The 18,674-nt window shown below is 42.3% G+C and overlaps 1 protein-coding gene across 1 annotated transcript in view; it reads right to left on the reverse strand.

Moving 5' to 3' along the window:
- Positions 1-18,674, reverse strand: part of WWOX (WW domain containing oxidoreductase) — a 525,216-nt gene that overhangs the window by 1,519 nt on the left and 505,023 nt on the right. The window lies entirely within an intron of this gene.

The following is an 18,674-nucleotide window of genomic DNA, read 5'->3' on the forward strand; positions in this document are numbered from 1 at the left end:
AGCACCCCCACTTCCTAATCCTGATAAGCAATGCAGACTGGCATATATATATATATATATATATATGCATGTATAGAGAAAGAGATGTACAAAATGTTTGTTTTTTTAAATCTCTTGTACAAAATTAACCTGGGTGCTCCAATTAAGACCTATAATGTAAAGTGCAATTGGGATTTCTGCCAGAACTGTCCATATATCTCTGATCAACAATTTTACTGTGGCGGTTGTCACCACCGCCTTGTAAGAACACTTATCTGCTGCAGGCACCGGGCGCCGTTCTTATTTTGCAGAGACACACGGCTTTCCAGTGGGTTTTTTTTTTTTCCCTGTAACAACCATTTCTCACGTCTTATAGTGCTTTATGAAATGGAGTGGGTAGATTAGAGGCTTTTGTGGAGCAGGGTTGTTTTTTTCTTCCTTTTCTTTTCTCTTTTTTTTTTTTAATACCAAGTGAATCTATGTTCAAACGGGAGGAAGGGATTTCTCTGAATATCTGCAGCAGAAATCTGGAGAGCGAGGCCACGGGGCTCTGGCAAGCGCACCTGAGCAGGTGATGTGGCGCTTCGCGGCCGGGATTGAAAGCGCAATGCCAGGATAGCTGCAAAAAGGGCAAGAAGCTCGTTTGCTTTGTAAACTATAATTAAAAATAATAGGTTAGAGTGCATAGCAAGACACTGTGCACAACACTAATTTGAAACCGATACAGTTTATCTGGCATCTTATGATTATTTATGTACATCATAGTCCTTTCTATGGCAACTAATTATGAGATGATAGGAATCAGAATAGAGAGGCTGCCAAGTATGATGGAAAAAGTAAACGAAGAGAAATTAGACGTTGTCACATTAGGATAATTTAATGGGGGAAAGAGAATAGGCTTCAATCTCTGGTGATTTTCCTCTGGTTCATTTTTTTCTGACCTTTCATGGTCAAAACGAAGGAAACTCAGGGTGCCACAAGAGGGTCAGCCTGGAACGGCACGGCCGCCAGAGGACCTCTGCTTTGCATTCTCCTCTTTCAAGGGCAGCAACCAGTCTAAAAAGGCCAAATTCTCCTTAATTGAGGCTTCTCAATTTTGCAACCGCAAAGGCCTATTTGTTTGCAAGGTATGCATTTTTCTCAGAAGATGGGATTAAACTGATAATGATGACTCCACAGCTTAGAAATGATCTCCCATAACAAGGTAAAGCCTCAGACAAAACCAAAACTGTGCTAAGTATTTTGAAAAGCATATATTTATCACCAGACCAAAATATTTTTAGAGTTAGTGTACTACATAGTAATCCTCTTATTAAACCAATATCTTTTTTTTAAAGAAGAGAAAGTATCTTAAAGGCGATAGAGGAAAATTAAGAGAGTTCTACTAAAAATAATATTAATAGAGAACAATAAAGTTCCTATACTCATTTGAACTATCCTATAAAGCTCCACAGCCCAGGTATGATCACTGTATTCAGCTGTTTAGAATGATTCAAAGCCCCTGAAGAGTATTATTAGGTTTTGCAAGCAATTCAGGTGGACTTTTATTAGAAAGGTAAAATTAAACTAAAGTGCTCAATGCAGAGCGAGAGCCCTTAAGCTATGGCTGAAAAGCATCATTCCAGCCAAGCTAAACTCAGGCTAGCTGTAATAGAATTCGGCTAATTCATAAAATGGAAGTTTATCAGAGCAGATTAAAATCCAAACCAAACAAAAATTTATCTTTTCAAATGAGTCAAATCTGATGACTTTTAAGCAAAATTCTCAGCAGGCAGAAAAATGTCCCCCCGTATAACAGCAGCGGTTTATACCTCGAACATTGACACAACCTAAATGCCAAACGAAGAGAATAGTCTTCCCTGGGCGAGCGTAGGATATTTACTTTATATGATAAAAGATTATGTGGCTGGAAGCCCAAAGCACTTTATCATGGGATGCCTCCAGTGCTTCCCTGAGAGCTCGATGTAAGCAATGTGCCATTTGCTTTTTGGTGGTGTATTTCTTTACCTCTTTCTGAATGTCTCAATCCTGTTGGCTGGTTTGGAAGAAAAAGTTCAATGTTTCTATCATTGAGAGAGAAACTCCTTTTCTATAACTTACGAGAAATGCAGTCATATTTATCCCATTGTTGACAGAGGGTAAAGCTTTAACATTTCGGAATAGCGGGCAGACATGAACTAATCGCGCCAAGGAGCTTCCCTCAAATGGCAAAACTCAAAACAGAAGGCAAAAGGAAGGTTCTCAAAGCTATTCCAGCACCTGGTTTCCTTGGAGGAACTTGAGTTAGTTGCACTCAGACGTCCGAAGACCTCTGCTTAAGTGACTTGCCCAAGGACAGCGGGGGAACCACTATCACAGAATCACAGGAGTCAAGTAATAATTTCGGCAGGAAGGGGCGTCGGGAGGTCTCGTAATTCAACCTCCTGTTCAAAGCCAGGCCCTCAGGCACCCGTGAACTTTCCGCGCAGATGCCGTGCTGCATGGGACGGTGCGGAGGGGACAAATTACCACTTTTCACCTACAACTCATATGCCATAAACCTCCGGGAAGAGCCAGAGCTGCAGATAACTTCAAATTGCCTGCACTTCCATCTAGACACAACCAGGCAGAAAACTGCTTAGTTTCTCAGCAATACTGTTTACCCCTTATCACCACAGCCTTTTGAATGACATCTTTATATGCTAGGCCCTATGACAGTCTAATAACAAGTTTTAATTTTTTGCTCATCGGCTTTCCCGTCCACATGCCCTCCGCGTAAGACGGAGCAGGATGTCAGGGAATCTAATTAGTAAACAATTCCACACTGCTGATACGAGATGAAACATCCTTAAACTGATAAAAAGAGCACTTTAATCACTGTTGAATGACTTTCAATGCCAGGCAGTTTGTGCCATGTCAGAACATAATTTGAAAAAGATGAGAGTACTATATAAAAGAATTAATGTTAACAACTTCGTTAAAAAACGTCTTAAACAATGAGCTTGTCAGTTGTCACAAAGCCTCCCTGATCTATTGTGATTAGCCCCCCTCCCCCTGCCCAAACAATTTAAACTTATAAACAATGATAGAAGCTCTGGGCAACCTAAACTTTTTTTTTTCCCCCCCGCACCCCTGTCCGGGGTATATGGTGCTAATCACCAAAGCTGGGGTCAGCCTTCCTTACCCAGCAACAAAGGCCGGGAGCTGGGACGATGAATGCACAGGATGAAGAATTTGTGAGAAGCCCAACTGAATCTTTAATCATGCCTCAGTGCCACTTCCGATCCAGGCAAACATCTGAAAGCTGCTAGGCTTGCACCAGGCCATCAATCTTCCCAGTGTATGTAAAATTACCCGGGAATCGTATTTTGGATTAAGTTGAAGAGTGTCTTGGTAATAAGGGTTCATCATTCTCTTTTGCAAATCATTTGTCAGTTTTGTAATACAATCTTAAACTACAGCACGGGGAAGGGGATTTATAAAGCAGTTGCTGTTTATTTATAGTTGAGGCTCAAAGATCTACATTATCCATCGTCTAAAATCCTTTGTTGAGTTAAAAATACTAAGTAGCTACTAGTTCATAGGCATATACTTCATAACTGCTAGCTATCAATTTGTAACTGATGGCACTGAATACAAATGAATATTGAATATCTTAATGGTAGGAGAAAAAGGGTTCCTGATATACAGTGTATGGTAAAACCCTCATTAATATATGTAATGCATCTGTTAGTATGCTAAGATACCTTTTATGTTCCTGATAAGAAAACATATTACACAGTTAATGTTTAGTTTTCAGATTTGTCCAGTTTCAAATGCGTGTTTGTTTTCTAAAATTAGATCCCTGTTCTGAAGCAGGCTGACGTACGACACATACCAGTAATAGAGACAAAGCCACAACTTATCTGTATACTTATCAACTACAAATGAATAAGATCCATTCTAAACTCGGTTAAGGGCAAACAAATAACATTAAACATTGCCTGTCAGCGAGATGGAATCAGCTTCTTTGAAAAGAAGATTTTATTTTATTGTCAAAAATTAAGGATAAAGGCCAGTTATGTTGGCAGCCTGAGTCTAAGTTAAAGTTTGGCATAGTGCATTTTAAAAGATAGCCGGTGGAAAGAGGTGATTTCCAAATGACGAGAAAGGCGAATATTCGTGACAAGACCCAGATTCAAGGCAAGCAGCTCAAGGCCCATAAAAAGGCAGGTGCTTCCTTAACCCTCTTCAGGCTCTTCTTGTCTTCATGGCAGGTCTATTAGACAACGCAGACACGTTCCTAACACAAGAACACCGGATCGGCACAGCCATTCCTAGGGGGGTAACTCACTCTACCGCAGTGGGATGATGAGGCAACACGAGCACAGCCCACATCATGGACTAAAGGCTCTCCCAAACCTTCTTTGTGCCGCTGGAAAACACTCTGAAGCGTGAAGGGCATGTTAGTTCATCAGCCAGCTTCAGCAGCGGGCATTTACTGATTTGACACGAAACGCAAAAAAACCCCTTTGGAAAAGCAAACCCGCCCATACGGCGCCTGCTCCCATAGCCGCCGCCAGTTCCCAATCCGCGCTACCACCTCGGGAAGGTGCAGCCGCCGCGGCGCGTCTCGCCCACTGCTCCCTACGCGTCCCGGGCCCGCCGGCTGGCCGTGCCCGCGCAGCGCCGCCGAGCCCCTCGGCCGACTGCAGCCCAGCAGCCAAGCTCTGGCTTATCTCCTACCATGGAAGTGCCCTCGTTTGTTTCCGTTTGGGGGTTTCTAGCCGCGATGTCGGTGCAGAAACTCAGAAGAGACCGACTCCGTTCCTCGTCATGTCAAAATGCCTCCTCAGATGAGTTGAATTGGTGGTATTTTCCCACCCGAGCCCGCGTGTGCCTGCATGGCCTAGCAACACAGAGCATGGTGACCTCTTCCGAAACGCACGAGCGAGTCTAAATCGTTACGTCCTCACCGGCGAGTCGCTCAGCCTCCAGGATCTCCCAGTACGTGAGGTGCTTCCAGGAGTCGCTCTCGAGGGGCGTGCAGCGCGGCCAGCTGCCGCGGGAGCCGGCAGGAGCGGCGGGAAGCGCCTCTCGCTGTGAGGCCTCCTTTTGCCCTGTTTCTTACTGTTGTGAGGGATAGCTACTTTCTGTACAAGGCAGTGAACAAGGTTTAGCCTCTACGCGTGACGTGCTATGAGACCTGTTCAGGTCTTGCGGCAGTGCCCTCCCTCAGAGCAATCCCAGACGCGCTGTTACCGTAACAGGAACACTCACAATATGTATGTATTATTCTACTGTAAGAAAACAGGATTCCCTGATAGCTTTTTCAGCAGGGAAATATGAAATTCAGACCTGCCTTTGAATCTTTGGGTGAGTATGATAAACTGGAATCATATCGGCAACTAAAAAAAAAATAAAAACTTTGGAGCTGCCAAATATGATCTAATAAACAAGTCAGGCTGAGTTGACTTCGGGTCCCATCTCCACCCAAGTGCCAGCAAAAAAAAACGTGACCTGAGCTGACTTTGTAATTACAATCTTTTCACAGGTCTCACCGAACCACATCTAAACCAGAGATTCGCAACCACCTCCCCCTCCCCCACCACCACATTTAAACCAGCAAAGCGTCTCTTAGAAGATAATACAATGCATAAACCAGAATCCGTAAGGTCTGCTTTCTTCCTCTGATGTATTCCTTTTTCAATTAATTCCCAACTACAAAAACTCCAAACTCTCACAGCTTCTCTACTTGCAAAGCATTAACTAGTTGGTTTTGAGCAGTAACTTTTCTTAGAGTCATTAAGACCTTTACACAGTTATAGTATTCTTTACATACATTATAGAAGATAAATGTGCTATATTCTTTGAGTAAGGAAACTGCAGTAGTTCACGAAAGAGGATTTGTTTTCAACTGCTGAGGCATTAAGACCTAGTGATTATTTCAACTATTCAGCATATGCAGCTATATTTAACCCACATTCTGGGTTTTAACTTTGCAAAAGAAAATGTGTCCATTGTAATAAATGTATTTTGATAATGCACCATGTCATTTGTGTTATGCAACACCCCATATGTTCTCAATTACGGCAATGACAGTGCTTGAAAACTTCCAACGTCCAACATCCCGTGTCAAACAGATTGTCTGCAATCGTTCCATAGGAAAAAAAAAAAAGCAACACGGACTTTGAGTCAGGAGAACTGGGTTGGTTTTCTCATTTCGACTTCGTCTTTCCGAGTGAACTTGGACAGGTCACTTTTAAATGCCATGTACCTCACTTTTCCCATCTGTAAAATGGGGAGAGTACTGTTATTCACCCACCTCACAGGGGTGTTGTGAGGACTAGTTCACGTTTCTAGAGTGCTTTCAGATCTATTGTTGAAAAGCACCGTGCAAGTATAAAGTGTTATATTATCAGCCATTGTTAAAATGCTTAGAAGATGTAGAACCAGGCTGAAAAAATAGCTGATAAAAATGTAATTACCTTTTAAAATCATGCGTATTTTTCTCTATTGTATAAACCTCGTTCCTCTACTTGTGAAACTGTCTGCTACACTGGGCCCTGTTCCAGTCTCTTTCCTCTCTCACCCTTGCCCTGTTTCTTTTTGCCTAGCTCACAGGGAAAAGGAGCTTGGAAATACTCATTAGCCAAAATACCGGTGGATTTTTTTCCAAAATAGATAGAGGGAAATAGTCCCTGAAAGGGAGCTCCATGGGTTCATTCCTGCTACACACTGCATATGTGAGAAAGAGCCATACATGGCATACCAGGGGTGGGATTCAGTTGCCTAACGTAGGGGTCTCATGACACTTGAGATGCCTTAGGATATCCCACATGCTCTCCAGCTGTCCTCCAGAAGGGCACAGATTTCCCATAGGTCCTGTACTGTATCTGCCAGCTCCTCGCAGATGTCTCAGCTACCCCAGGACGTTTAAGATAGCACCAGACACCTGTGTCTATGCAACCTGATTGCTCTTAAGGAAGCACCTGGAAGGGACGTCGTTCCTGCAGACAGCGCTGTATTCCTCTCTTTTTCTAGTATCTTATTAAAGTCCACAATCAGTTTCTGAAAAGTGTTTTAAACATGACACAGAGCCATCCTAAGCTTCAAAAACTTTTAAAAAGTATACGTCTTTGCCTTGCACAACCATCATTTCAGTGGCAGCTGCAGCACACCCCACAGGCTGTGCACCCTGGCCTTTCTACCCACCCCAGATTTCCACACTGATCACTGGCCTTCTCTTGCCTGCTGAATTCCCCTTTACACCTCATTTACACTTTTAAGAAATCATTACTCCACTGACATGGCAGTTATGAACACTGCATGCAAATTGCTCCAGTTTAGCCTTGCTTCCCTTTTCTGCTCTCACTGTGTTATGACACTCGTGATAGCGTGGAGCGGTGGAGTGATCCTGCACACTTGTGCTTATTTCTGCATTTGGGAAAAATCACTCAGGAAAATTACCAGCGGTCATTACCAGGGTGTAATGGGGTAAGGGTGTGATCAGGTAGGCTGTATCATGTTGCTGTCCATGCTTACCCTGCTACCCTGTGTGCCAACACCGGCCAGTGGAGCAGGAAGCAGAGAGCACCTAAGAGACAGTCCCCAGGGGCATTATGGGGAGCTGATCATACTGGCAAATCTCTGCCCCTCGGCTTCTGAGATTTTGCAATATACGTTTACATAGACATCAGTCATGTAAAGACTTGCCATTGTCAAAAATGGAAAGCCTCCTGAGGATATTGGAAATCATCCTGAAATACATATCCAGCCAGCCGAGCCCAGATTCCTATGAGCAAGGGCAATTTGATGAGTTGGGCAAACAGGTTGTTGGCAATAAACATACTCTGCCAAAAAGACAGATTAGATGTACTGCTGCAACTAAACCATCCGAATAGGGTCTGCTGGTGTTTAGATGTACATAAGTGAGAATTTGTTGAAATCATTTCTGTTACTAACTTACGCTAACTTGAAATGTTTATGTTTTTGCTGTATCTAACTTTAATTATATATATACTTTATATAAATGTATGTATACATACAGTACTGTATATGCTGTATATATTTATATAGCTTTTTAATACTATTACTAGTCAAAATTAAGACTTTTTTCATATGCAGTATTGCAAAGAATGTCATCACAATACTGACAGTTGGCTCCCTCCTTCATTGCACAGCTAATTTTTTAGATTGACTTTGATTTCAGATATGAGTGAAAAAAACCCCACACAACACAATGCTTTTTAAGCAAGTGACCTTTTGGGACAAATATTTAACAAGCTCCTTTGTTTCAGTTTTAAAGATAAAGATTGTTTTTCATCTGTTGATAGACACACACACACACAAATTTCAATAATATAATGCATTGAAAAACCACAGGGTGTTTTGATGGGGACATATCATGGTAAGAAATTAACTGCTAACTCTGTCTTCCAGAAACTAATTAAGGGAATGTATTTTGCAATAATACAGATCTAGCAAACAGGCCTCTAATGTCCAGGCTTCAAGCTGTAAGCCAGGCACTCCTGTATTATGTATGTGTGATTTTCATAGATAGCCCGCTGTAAAGTGTGCCCTGTTAGTGCATCTTTCAGGCTCAAAGACACTGGCCTTGTTAATATTTCATTTAGTACATACTGTAGAGTCTCATTTATATTACTTCTATAATTAATGGTGATAGCTTAGGCACTGCCTTTACAAAGAGAGATCCCTGTATGTTGGTCGATGGATAATGAGAAACAATAGATATTTCATTCACCAGCAGCTTGTTGCTAGTTAGTAGGAAATTATCGTGTGTACTGTTGCTTTAATTGCCAGGGTAAATAATGCTGCCGCTGTGTTAGTGAACGTTTTAAAGCACTTGATGCAAATAGACTAGAAACAAAACAAAAAAAAATTACCTTTATTATGCTATACCTTAGCATAGGGAGTTAAAAAGGTATGTCTTAAAACACATTTGCGTTCTATCATGCAAATATATCTTAATATGCATGTGCTGACTATTCAACTACTGTATTTTAGGAAATACAATTATGCTGCCTTTCTCTTCTCCTATGTAGACTGTAAATAACTGTAGATCTTTCTCTTGTTTTCCTATGTAAATATATGTAAATAATAACAAGCTATGCATGCTGATATTCTAGGCAATTTCAGGTACTTTTATAATCTGAAGGCATGTACTTGAACTGGTTTGTTAAAAAAAAAAAAAAACTCAACTCTCTCAAACCCTTCAAAGCTCATTAGAAATTAAAGATTTCTTACTAGACTGGTTCCTTCCATCTCGGTTGCTTTATTGTCTGTTGTTTTCCCCTTTGTTAATATTGTCTCCCGCTACCCGCTCCCGAGGACGCCTACTCTCGAGCTGTCTCCCCCAAAGCCTGCAGCCTGCGGCTCGCTCCCCAGCAGAGGCTCTGCACCACTTTTAGACTCAACCCGGTCCCCATCGCTCAAACCCCGGCCGAGACTCGGATCCATCCTGCGGTTCAGTGGCATTCGCTATTTCTTTTTCCCAGCCCAGGAAGCCAGGCACTCGCGGCCCGCGTGCGGGACCGCGTCTCAGGGCAGCCGCGGGCAGCCCACGCCTTTGGGCTGCTCCCTCCTTCGTGCTTTTCGGTTTGAACATGCTCTTTATGCTTCCTGCCTAGGCTGCTTATGACTTTGACAGACTGTGAAAATAATTCGATAAATAGCTTGATAAATTCCCCCATCTCCTTCCTTCATTGCTGCAACGCTGTTTGTGGGAGCCTTTCAATTGAAGGAGTGTGAACAAAAATGAAATTACCTGAGCTTATAAATCAAGTCATCTCCTGCATACAAATTTAGTGGCGAGGTTTCAATTTAGCTCTCTTTTTCCTTCTTTTTTTTTTTGTTGTAATAAATGAAGATTCCAAGGAGGAAACCGGTAAGGAGAAAAAAGAGATGCATTTATCCCTCAATACAGTGAAGGGGGAAAAAAATCCCTTCTGCATTACCTATGGAAACTAAATGCAACGACAACTTCTTAATCGAAAAAAAACAGCTTTCATGTTTGAAGATGCTTTTTCCAGAGTAGATATGTAAGGATAAACACATTAATTGACAGGATCTTCATGACTTTTTAAGTTCCTCAAACTTAACTGGATGTCTCAGGAAGATCTCTTTCCAGTCCTTGAAGACTCTTTTTAGATGAATGTTTAAAAAGCTGAGCTGACATGGGCATTATGTTCAAGTGCAAGCTGTACTGTTCTTTAATAGAGGGCGTAGAAATGGTTCATAGGATTATTATCTTTCTACAGACAAAACCCATTACCTTCACACTAGGAGGGAAAAGCTAGTTTTTAACTTATATAAAATGGAATCAATTATCAATATCATTGCATGCTTTCGTGGCTCTGCTGGTAATAGCAGAGGAGCGCCCGGGTTACACCCTCAGCAGCGCTAGACACCCCGAGAGACTGGGCAGAGGGGCTGCTTCCTGCGCTGGGGCTCTTGTTACAGCTTGCGTTTAATAAAATCGCAGCTGCAGAAGGAAGAATAAGTGGCAAGGATTTGTATGCAGCGCTTCTACCCTGAATGTCACAAGAGGAGATAGGAATTACATTTTCTGACTGATCTTATGGCTACTGTTACTTTAAAGTTTTTCCCAGGAAAAAGCAAACAAGTGAATAAAAAGGAGTCATCGACGCAAAGTCAAATTCAGCGGCAAACAGTAGTACAGGTCAGAGCATCCACACGGCACGTTGTCTTTGGTGTGGAAGAAAAACGCTCCTTCAGCAGCCTCTGCCATATAATCCTTCCCATCAAGCCTCTGAATAATCCTTTTGTTGGCTTTACTACTGGCTTTCCATCAATGATTACGTTCCCAGTGAGAAAAGGAAAACTGGAAGGTTATTGGTGGCTTTTCCTGGTGAAACAGACCCCACATGCTCATCACTTCTTAAACTATTAAGAATAAAAGTCTTATTTCTTTCACTAGACAGCTTCCAATTTACTCCCCACTCTGTGTGGCCCTCAGCAGAGAGATCAATGACTGCAATAGCGACTTTTAAAAAACTCTCATCTACCTCTCCAGCTATTTTACAGGCACATGCACACTCAGATACACACAGATATGTGCGGTATCTATAATACATATAAAGCATAATACTCTGGAAGGTGCAAATGGTGCTTGGGAAGGAAATGTTCATTATTAGACTCTTATCTGTTTATCCCTTTCATGAGATCTGCTTCTACAAAGCGCATAATGATAAATGGCACATTTGCAAATTATCTTCTGAGTGCTGATGAGAAATCAGCAACCTGCAAGTTACCGTGACTTTGAGTGAGTACACTCCAGTGCAAGGCTGCTTTGCTGGAATGCCTGCCAAACGAGTGCATTAGTATATTAGGAATCTAATAAATTGACTAACAAGCATTTGATGAAAAATAGCTGTAACATCCGTTACAGTTATCAGCACAGTCAACAAGGCTACCGGTTTGGGATTTTGAAGGCACAGCTGCTGATAAAAGAGATGTTGCTGCATTATGTCACGCTCTCTCAGCGGCATCTCCCTCGCAAACCGTGCATGGTGCACAAATCCTCAGCAAGACCTAGGACCTCGTTTGCTTAAGCTCCCCTCTGCTTCTTCGTGAGACTTCTGAAGATTTATACCATTGCAGCCTTATTCAGTCTTGTCTTTTCCCTTTCCACTGCAGAAACTAGGATGCCCTGATGGTGGAGAAAACTCTTTCGACAATCCTGAACCGAGTGAGTTTGCCTGCTTGGGAAGAAGGGGGTGGAGACACCTCTTATTATACAGCTTATCATTGCTCAAACATCTGATGCTGTTTTCATCTTCATGATCCTAAACTTGTCTCTTGGTAAGCTTGTTAATTATGATCACAAACATGAGGTTAAAAGGACCAAAAAGGCTTTGGTTATATTCGCATTCAGCAGATAGGCTCTGTTATTTAATATCATGCAATCAAATTAGTTTCAGGAGTGGCTCAGAGTCCTGCTTCTAACTCAGGGTCCTGGAGGAAAGATTAAAACTCAGAAAATAAATCCTTATATGGCACTTAACTCGTGTCGTTCACTGCCTCCAGTGGATATTCACAAGCTGGATACTGAAAAAGCCTGGCTGCTTTTATGACTACCAACAATGATCCTCCTTTTCATGCGAATGTTCTCCCTGCCTGGGAAGGAGCAAGTACCCAACTTGTTTAGGCCCACAGGACCTGCAAACCTGAAGCAGGATGATTAAAAGCTCACGTTTAATTGCGTCAACAGCTTGAAGCACAGGTTTGGCCATTCCTCCCAGTAAAGCACTGCACAACCCACCAAATGCACGCTGGGTACGGCTGCTCCTCCCGGAGCACCAGGCGGGAGGACGCTGCATGACAGGTCACAGCTACAACCTATCTTGGTAAAGCCTACGGGAGTAAAGGATGCATATTTTAGGCTAATTAATTCTAATAAGGGCAATATACCCTTAAATTCCTATTTCAGAATTCTTCTGCGTGCCATTTAATTTGTTTAAAGCAGAGAGGAGCCTAATTCATCATAAATGCCCATTTGTTGTCCACCAGCAAATCCCAGCAGGTACTTTAAAACGATGTACATTTAATAAAAGCCGCTTCTGTATCTTTCAGAAATGCATTTCTGCTTTTACCTGAGACGTTTGCAAGATCTCCCAACTCTGTCAACAGCCACTCTCCAGTTTTGTTTAGCTTATCATCAACAGACCCTGCTTTTGTGAGTGGACAAGTCATTTGAGTGTGCACCATGGTTATAATGGCCTGACTGACAGCTCAGCCAGATAAACACAAGCGAATAACAGACGTAGGAACAATCTGGGTATTCATTTTGTCCGTTCAACCGGGTTGAAAGGATTTGCCAGCCAAGGGCACAACACTTCAGGCTAATTTGCTCAGCCAAAGCGCTGCCGGAGTGTAAGGCTCCAAGCGGGTGGCTGATGCCGAGGAGACCAGAGTCCCCAGATGCGGGTACTTGTTATTCACCTCTTCCACGCAGGAAACGAAAGCACTACTTATTCAAAGCATTCATTTGAAAGAGGAAAACATATAGAAATGAACTTTGTTACAAAACCTGAACCCCCTTCATTGTTTCCCTGCTTCTGCATTAATTCCTGCCTCTCGTCCTCATGCGCATAGCCTGATGCTGCAGCGCTTCTTTCCCTGCTCCTTCTTTCCCGCGCCACGTTTGCACCTTCCTTCTTTCTCTCATACTGCTCTTAGCCTGGTCTCCTGCTTCTCCTGCGTCGCAACATTTTGATCCTGTATCTGAGCCTGGGCGCCTTTACTTCGCTGTTCGCGTCCCGCTTTAATGCTCTGCTCATTTAGCTTTGCAAAGCTCTGGAAGCTCACCTCTACTTCCACAGCGCCTTCCGTCTGAAGCAGGGTCCAGGATATCCCGCCTGTGCCTATCGCACCATAACTGCAATCTTTTGGCCGTTGTTTTAGCCGTGCTCCGCCAGGAGCCATGCGCTAGCGATGTGCTGCATCGGCCATCACGCCGCTCGGGCGCCGAGCCACACACGATCAGTGACGTGAGGACGCTGCACTCGCTAGGGAAAGCTGTCTCCCTAATTTCTTGCACATTTCAAGCATCCTGGGGTTGGGATGACAGAGCCACAAGTCCTTTGCTTACTAGCATTAAAATAAATGATTGGTAGAGTAGCCAGCCTCGCACTGAGAAAAGGCAAGCACCGTCCTGACACGTTCCCTCAAGCAAGCAAACAGACAAAATAACAACAGCTTACAGTGGAGGTTTGCTAAATTTCCTTCCATGAACTAAGTTTCATTTTCCAGCCTGTTCAGATTTTAAGCCGTCCTCTGCCTCACAGATTTTGTCCAGGACTGATTTAAACAACACTTACACACCCTGAAGAGCAGAGGCCAAAATCTGCTCTGGGCCACTGCAGCACAACTCTGCTGGCTTCAACGCACCGCGGAGCTGTGGGGCAAAGCGTAGCCGGTCGGCGGTGAGTACTGCACCAGTTCAGGTCCTGGCTGGCAGCGGGGACCTGGAGGAGCCTCGAGTCGCGGGGGGACGCAGAAAGGCGACGCGAGGCAGGCTGGGAACGCTGGCCCTGGCCGAGGTGAAGGACTAACAGCTTCAGACACATCACGGGAGGAATTTAAAGTGCACCTGACATTTCTTTTGATCTCCTCCTAAGAAGCATTAAAAGGCACACTAATGTGCTGCTTTAGTGCGTGTTCAATGTGATAGTTGGAGACATAACTGAGCCTTTCACTAAAGTCTAATTGGGGAGAAGAATAAACTTTTTGTTTCCTCTTGTGGACATGCCATCCTAGGAACCCAGGCAGAGGTGACATTTGCATGAAGTATGTTGCTGCTTTGCATTTTAAATCCAGGCATGCTAAATGCCGATTTAATGATCCTTCAACTAGTATTGGTAAATCATGTCCAGCAGTAATCTTGCAGATGCGGTAACTAACATTACCCGGTGGTAAGTTAATCTTTTTGAAATGCTACCAAACACTGAAATTCACATATACAAGTGTGCATGTGTATACATACATACTATATATGTATAAATAGACATAGAAATAGTATATATACATGTATAAATTGCTCACTTAAAACATCAAGTGAATATTAATATGGCTTCTGAGCAACAGAGTTCCTATAGCTGCCTTTCCTTCAGTTGTTTCGTCGTGCTCACTGAGAGCCGCACGTACAGATCATACTCGAGTTTAGTAACAGAGGTTTTGTGCACTGAACTAACGATACTTCTTGACCTCATCAGACTACTAAGCACCTTTGCATCTCTGCGCTTGCAGTTGCTGTGTCAATTTTTGTTTGCTCTTTAAGATAATTGCTCATCACCATACAATGGACATGCTGCAACAGCAAACCAAATAACAAATAGAAAAGGAATATAAAAAGAGCACATTCCTCCCAGCATGAACCAATAGCAGGATAAAAAAGAGTACAAGGAAGTCATGTGTGAATTCAGTAACAGGGATACGGTATGGAAGGACATTACTGGGGCATGCTAAATTTTGCCTGTGCCTATTTAGTCATGCATCAGCTTGGGTGTATGTTTATACACCTGATCAGACCTATGTTCACCTAAACTCTAGTTTCTTCCCTGTCCAGGGCTCTTGCCTACATCTGTTGTGATTATAAAGTATAGGTCCCTGATTAGCTCTGTGTAAAGCCCTAAATGCTTTATTTCTGAGAGCAGCAGAGGGTTGATGCTGCCTTCTTCATTTGCCTGCAGCACCTCTCTCCAGCCTCAGGGTCTTGGGATAGCGTTCTGCTCTGCAGGACTAACCTTGCCAATAGTATGGCACTAAGGTACGCATCTCTTAAACTACTTTGGCAAAAGACAGTCTAATCTATGAAAACCATTAACTGCCCTTTCTTGAAGCTTTCATTCAACCTAGCCACAAAGTTTTAATGTAATGGAAGAGAAGTCGGAAACATAGGCAAGCTGCTACATACCCTGAGACCCCTACAACTGGACCCTCTTGTCTGACACTAATCTAAAGGCTGATCCTGAACTGCTGATAGACACCACATCCACTGCAAGAAGATGTGTCCTATCAAGTTAGGCAGGTAGAAGAAAAATTATTAGACATGGCAGGGTACATAGCAGACAGGTGTGGGTTGTGCAGGTGGAAGCCCATGCAATTCTATTCTCTTTGCACAATATTTATAAAACACCGGCAGTTCATTCCAGCTCGTGCCAGCTCAGCTTGAAAGAAAGCCCCTTTAAAGCCCATGTGTGCCACTCAATGCTATAAATGCACTTTGTGACTCCCCCTGTTCCAGCTTTTGGAAATCCACATTTTTTCTTGACATCAGCCTAACTCCATTCTGATAAACAAGCTAACTTCTCTGCCACCACAAAGAAGAAACACAGTTTTCTCTGGGCTACTCCTCTGGCTGATGCTCAAGAGGGTATCAGATGAGAGCATGGTAAAAGAGTGGTAAAATGAGGAAACCCCACCAGAATCTCAAAAAATTGTTTGTCCTACATCAAAAGTTTTAGGTACAAAAACATACAACAAACTCCAGGGCTTCACACACAAGGGCTTGATAGGTCTTCCTTTTGAATCCTCTCTTTAAATAGAGCTTTAAGAAACAGCTAATGTTGGAAATCTAGCTTTTGCAGTATTTGGAACCTGGACACATCTGCAAAAACGCAGCCAAAGCTTTCCTGAGGGAATGCCTAAGGTACTTCTTCTAAGGGCAAGGGCAGATGAGGGGAACTGAGCACGGCACTGCCCTACTGTGGGGGGAGAGAGGAAGGGAGGGAAGCAGGGGGACTGGACACACTGAGGCTAGGAAGTCTCTGGGCTGGAGAGCTGGAGTTGCCTGCACCTCCACAGCGTGAACATGCACGTGTGCTGTCACTCAGAGCGAGAACCATGTTATTTCAACAGGATACACATCTCTCGTGCTCTCTCCGGTAGGAGGAATGGAAATGTGTCTGGCTCCCCAGCAAATGCACATAAGATTCTTTCCACTAGGTACCAGCCAGTTGACTCTTTCTCAGTATTTTTGCATTTGCTTTATACAAGTAAAAATGATGGTCTATAACAAGATCTCCATCCCTGTTTTGCTAGAACGCCTTACGTTTCTAGGAGAATACTCTTTTGACAATAAATTTTTATTAAAGTGCAATGTCTTCTTAAGTGGCACAATCTTTCTCAGTTGGTATCATGTGAAATATATTTATGTTCTCTCCAAATACTATTTTGGAGCTGCACTATCTAATACTCCTTATATACTTTTGATCACTTTTTTTCAGTGTGGTTAGACTGTAGAGGGAAAAACCACTCCATGGAGTAAATGATACTCAGCTAAAAGATTTTTAACTCTTACTGACAAATCCAAAAACAAATTTGCTGCAAAATAATGAACTTAAGTGACCCCTGCTGACTTCTCAAGGAATGACATTCCATAGGGAGTTCCATCTATATAATGATTCAGGTACAAGATTAATCCATTTATCTCAGCTCTTTGGAATTTTTCATGGAAGAAAGAATCATTCTTTAGTCTATAGTTTGGGATGATCCATCTCATCATCAAAAAGGATAAATGGTCACATTTGAACCCTCCTAGCAGCCACACACAGTTACTTTGCTTTTCAGGCATATTATCAGTTAAGCCTAGCTGGAATCTGTGAACTTCCTGTATTTGCCCATATATCTGGCTGACACCCTCCTGGTTTTCTGCGTGGTGCAATGGGCTAATAAAAGGTGGCAGCGCTTGATGTCAAAGAGTTTGTCTCTGCCTCATTTAATCATTCGGAAAGGGATGATGCTCAGCTCCACGACCTGGTCTGCAAAAGTGCTGGTGAGAGTTGCTTTTAAGCCATCAGGTCAAATCGTTGGCAAGCCTACTTCAGCACCCCCACAACTCCGAAGTAAGAGATGTAGCCTTCCAATGTAGAAGTAGTATTACAGGCAGTTGACAGGAAATCATATATCTTGCCCCCTTTTCACTCAGAGTTTGAAATCCTGATCCTTTTGAGGTCACTGGGAGCCTTGCCATTGACTTCAGTAGTCCCCTCATTTCAACCACAGTGGTCAAGTTGGAATAAACACCACTGGATTACTCTCAAACTCATTGAAAATACCAAATCCTATTGAAAGTGTCCAAATGAGGTGGCAGTTTTGCTATTGTGTTTGTTACACTCTTAAAACACATGAGTTAGGCTTCCAGCACAAATCATGATGACATTGTTAGGTGCAGTTGACTGTAGTGCAAACTTAATCAGAACATCTACACCTCAAAAAAAAAGAACTGCAAGTTCAGATAATCATTTTCAGACATCTTCTGACCTCATTTGCAGTAGCATTATGACTGGTTCACGCAATTTAATTGCAAACAAAAATGTTTATCTAAAAAGGGAGCATACTTTAAAAAAAAAAAAAAGAAGTTCCTATTACACTTCATTTTGTGTGTTGGTTGTTTACACAAACTGAAATATTACATGTGCTGAAAATAATGGGGGAATGTGTTATAAATGCATAAAGACTGTGTAGGCTACAAATGGGTTAAATGCATTCAGGTATTCTTGTAAACTGCAATACCAGAGAAGGTTTCCTTTTATTTTTTCTTGCACTAGGTATTAGTGCAAGTTATGACCAAGAATTTAGCACATCCATTCAAATTATACCTAAAGCACTAAATCCAGCAGAGCAGTAATTTTCTAGTCTTTCATACTTCCCAACTTAATGAAAAGAGACATAAATGTCCCATCCATAGATTAATTAGACGTAATCATTAAGAATTATTTTGCAGGTATTTTTTGCTAATACACATATTAGCATTGAACACTACCAACCCTGTTTAGAAGGTTAATGTTATTTTGGAAGAATATTTACAGTATCAGTGATAGAAAACCCAGTGCCCCCAAAAATATTTTCCACCTGCAGCTATCTGTCATCCATCCCACACAAGCTTTGAAAGCTTTCCACTATCTGTCAAAACACAGGTTTTGATGCAATAAAGACTATAATTATTGAGCATTTATGAGAAATAATATTTCCCCTCTGGTACGTGTTATAACGGTTGTTAACATGCAAGTATGAATACTAATGCTCCAAGCCCACCTATACACTTCTTAAATGATGAGGATTTTTTTGAATATTGATATAAAGGAAAGTATAATGAAAGAGCAAGATAAGACTGAATACAGGTCTTGAAAAGTAAACGTCAATCAGAATAAGGTTTTTAGAGGCAAAAGAAGTTGATTTGAAGTAGAGTTTGA

The sequence above is a fragment of the Struthio camelus genome, chromosome 10 (genome assembly GCF_040807025.1).
Source record: "Struthio camelus isolate bStrCam1 chromosome 10, bStrCam1.hap1, whole genome shotgun sequence".
Classification (NCBI taxonomy): Eukaryota; Metazoa; Chordata; class Aves; order Struthioniformes; family Struthionidae; genus Struthio; species Struthio camelus.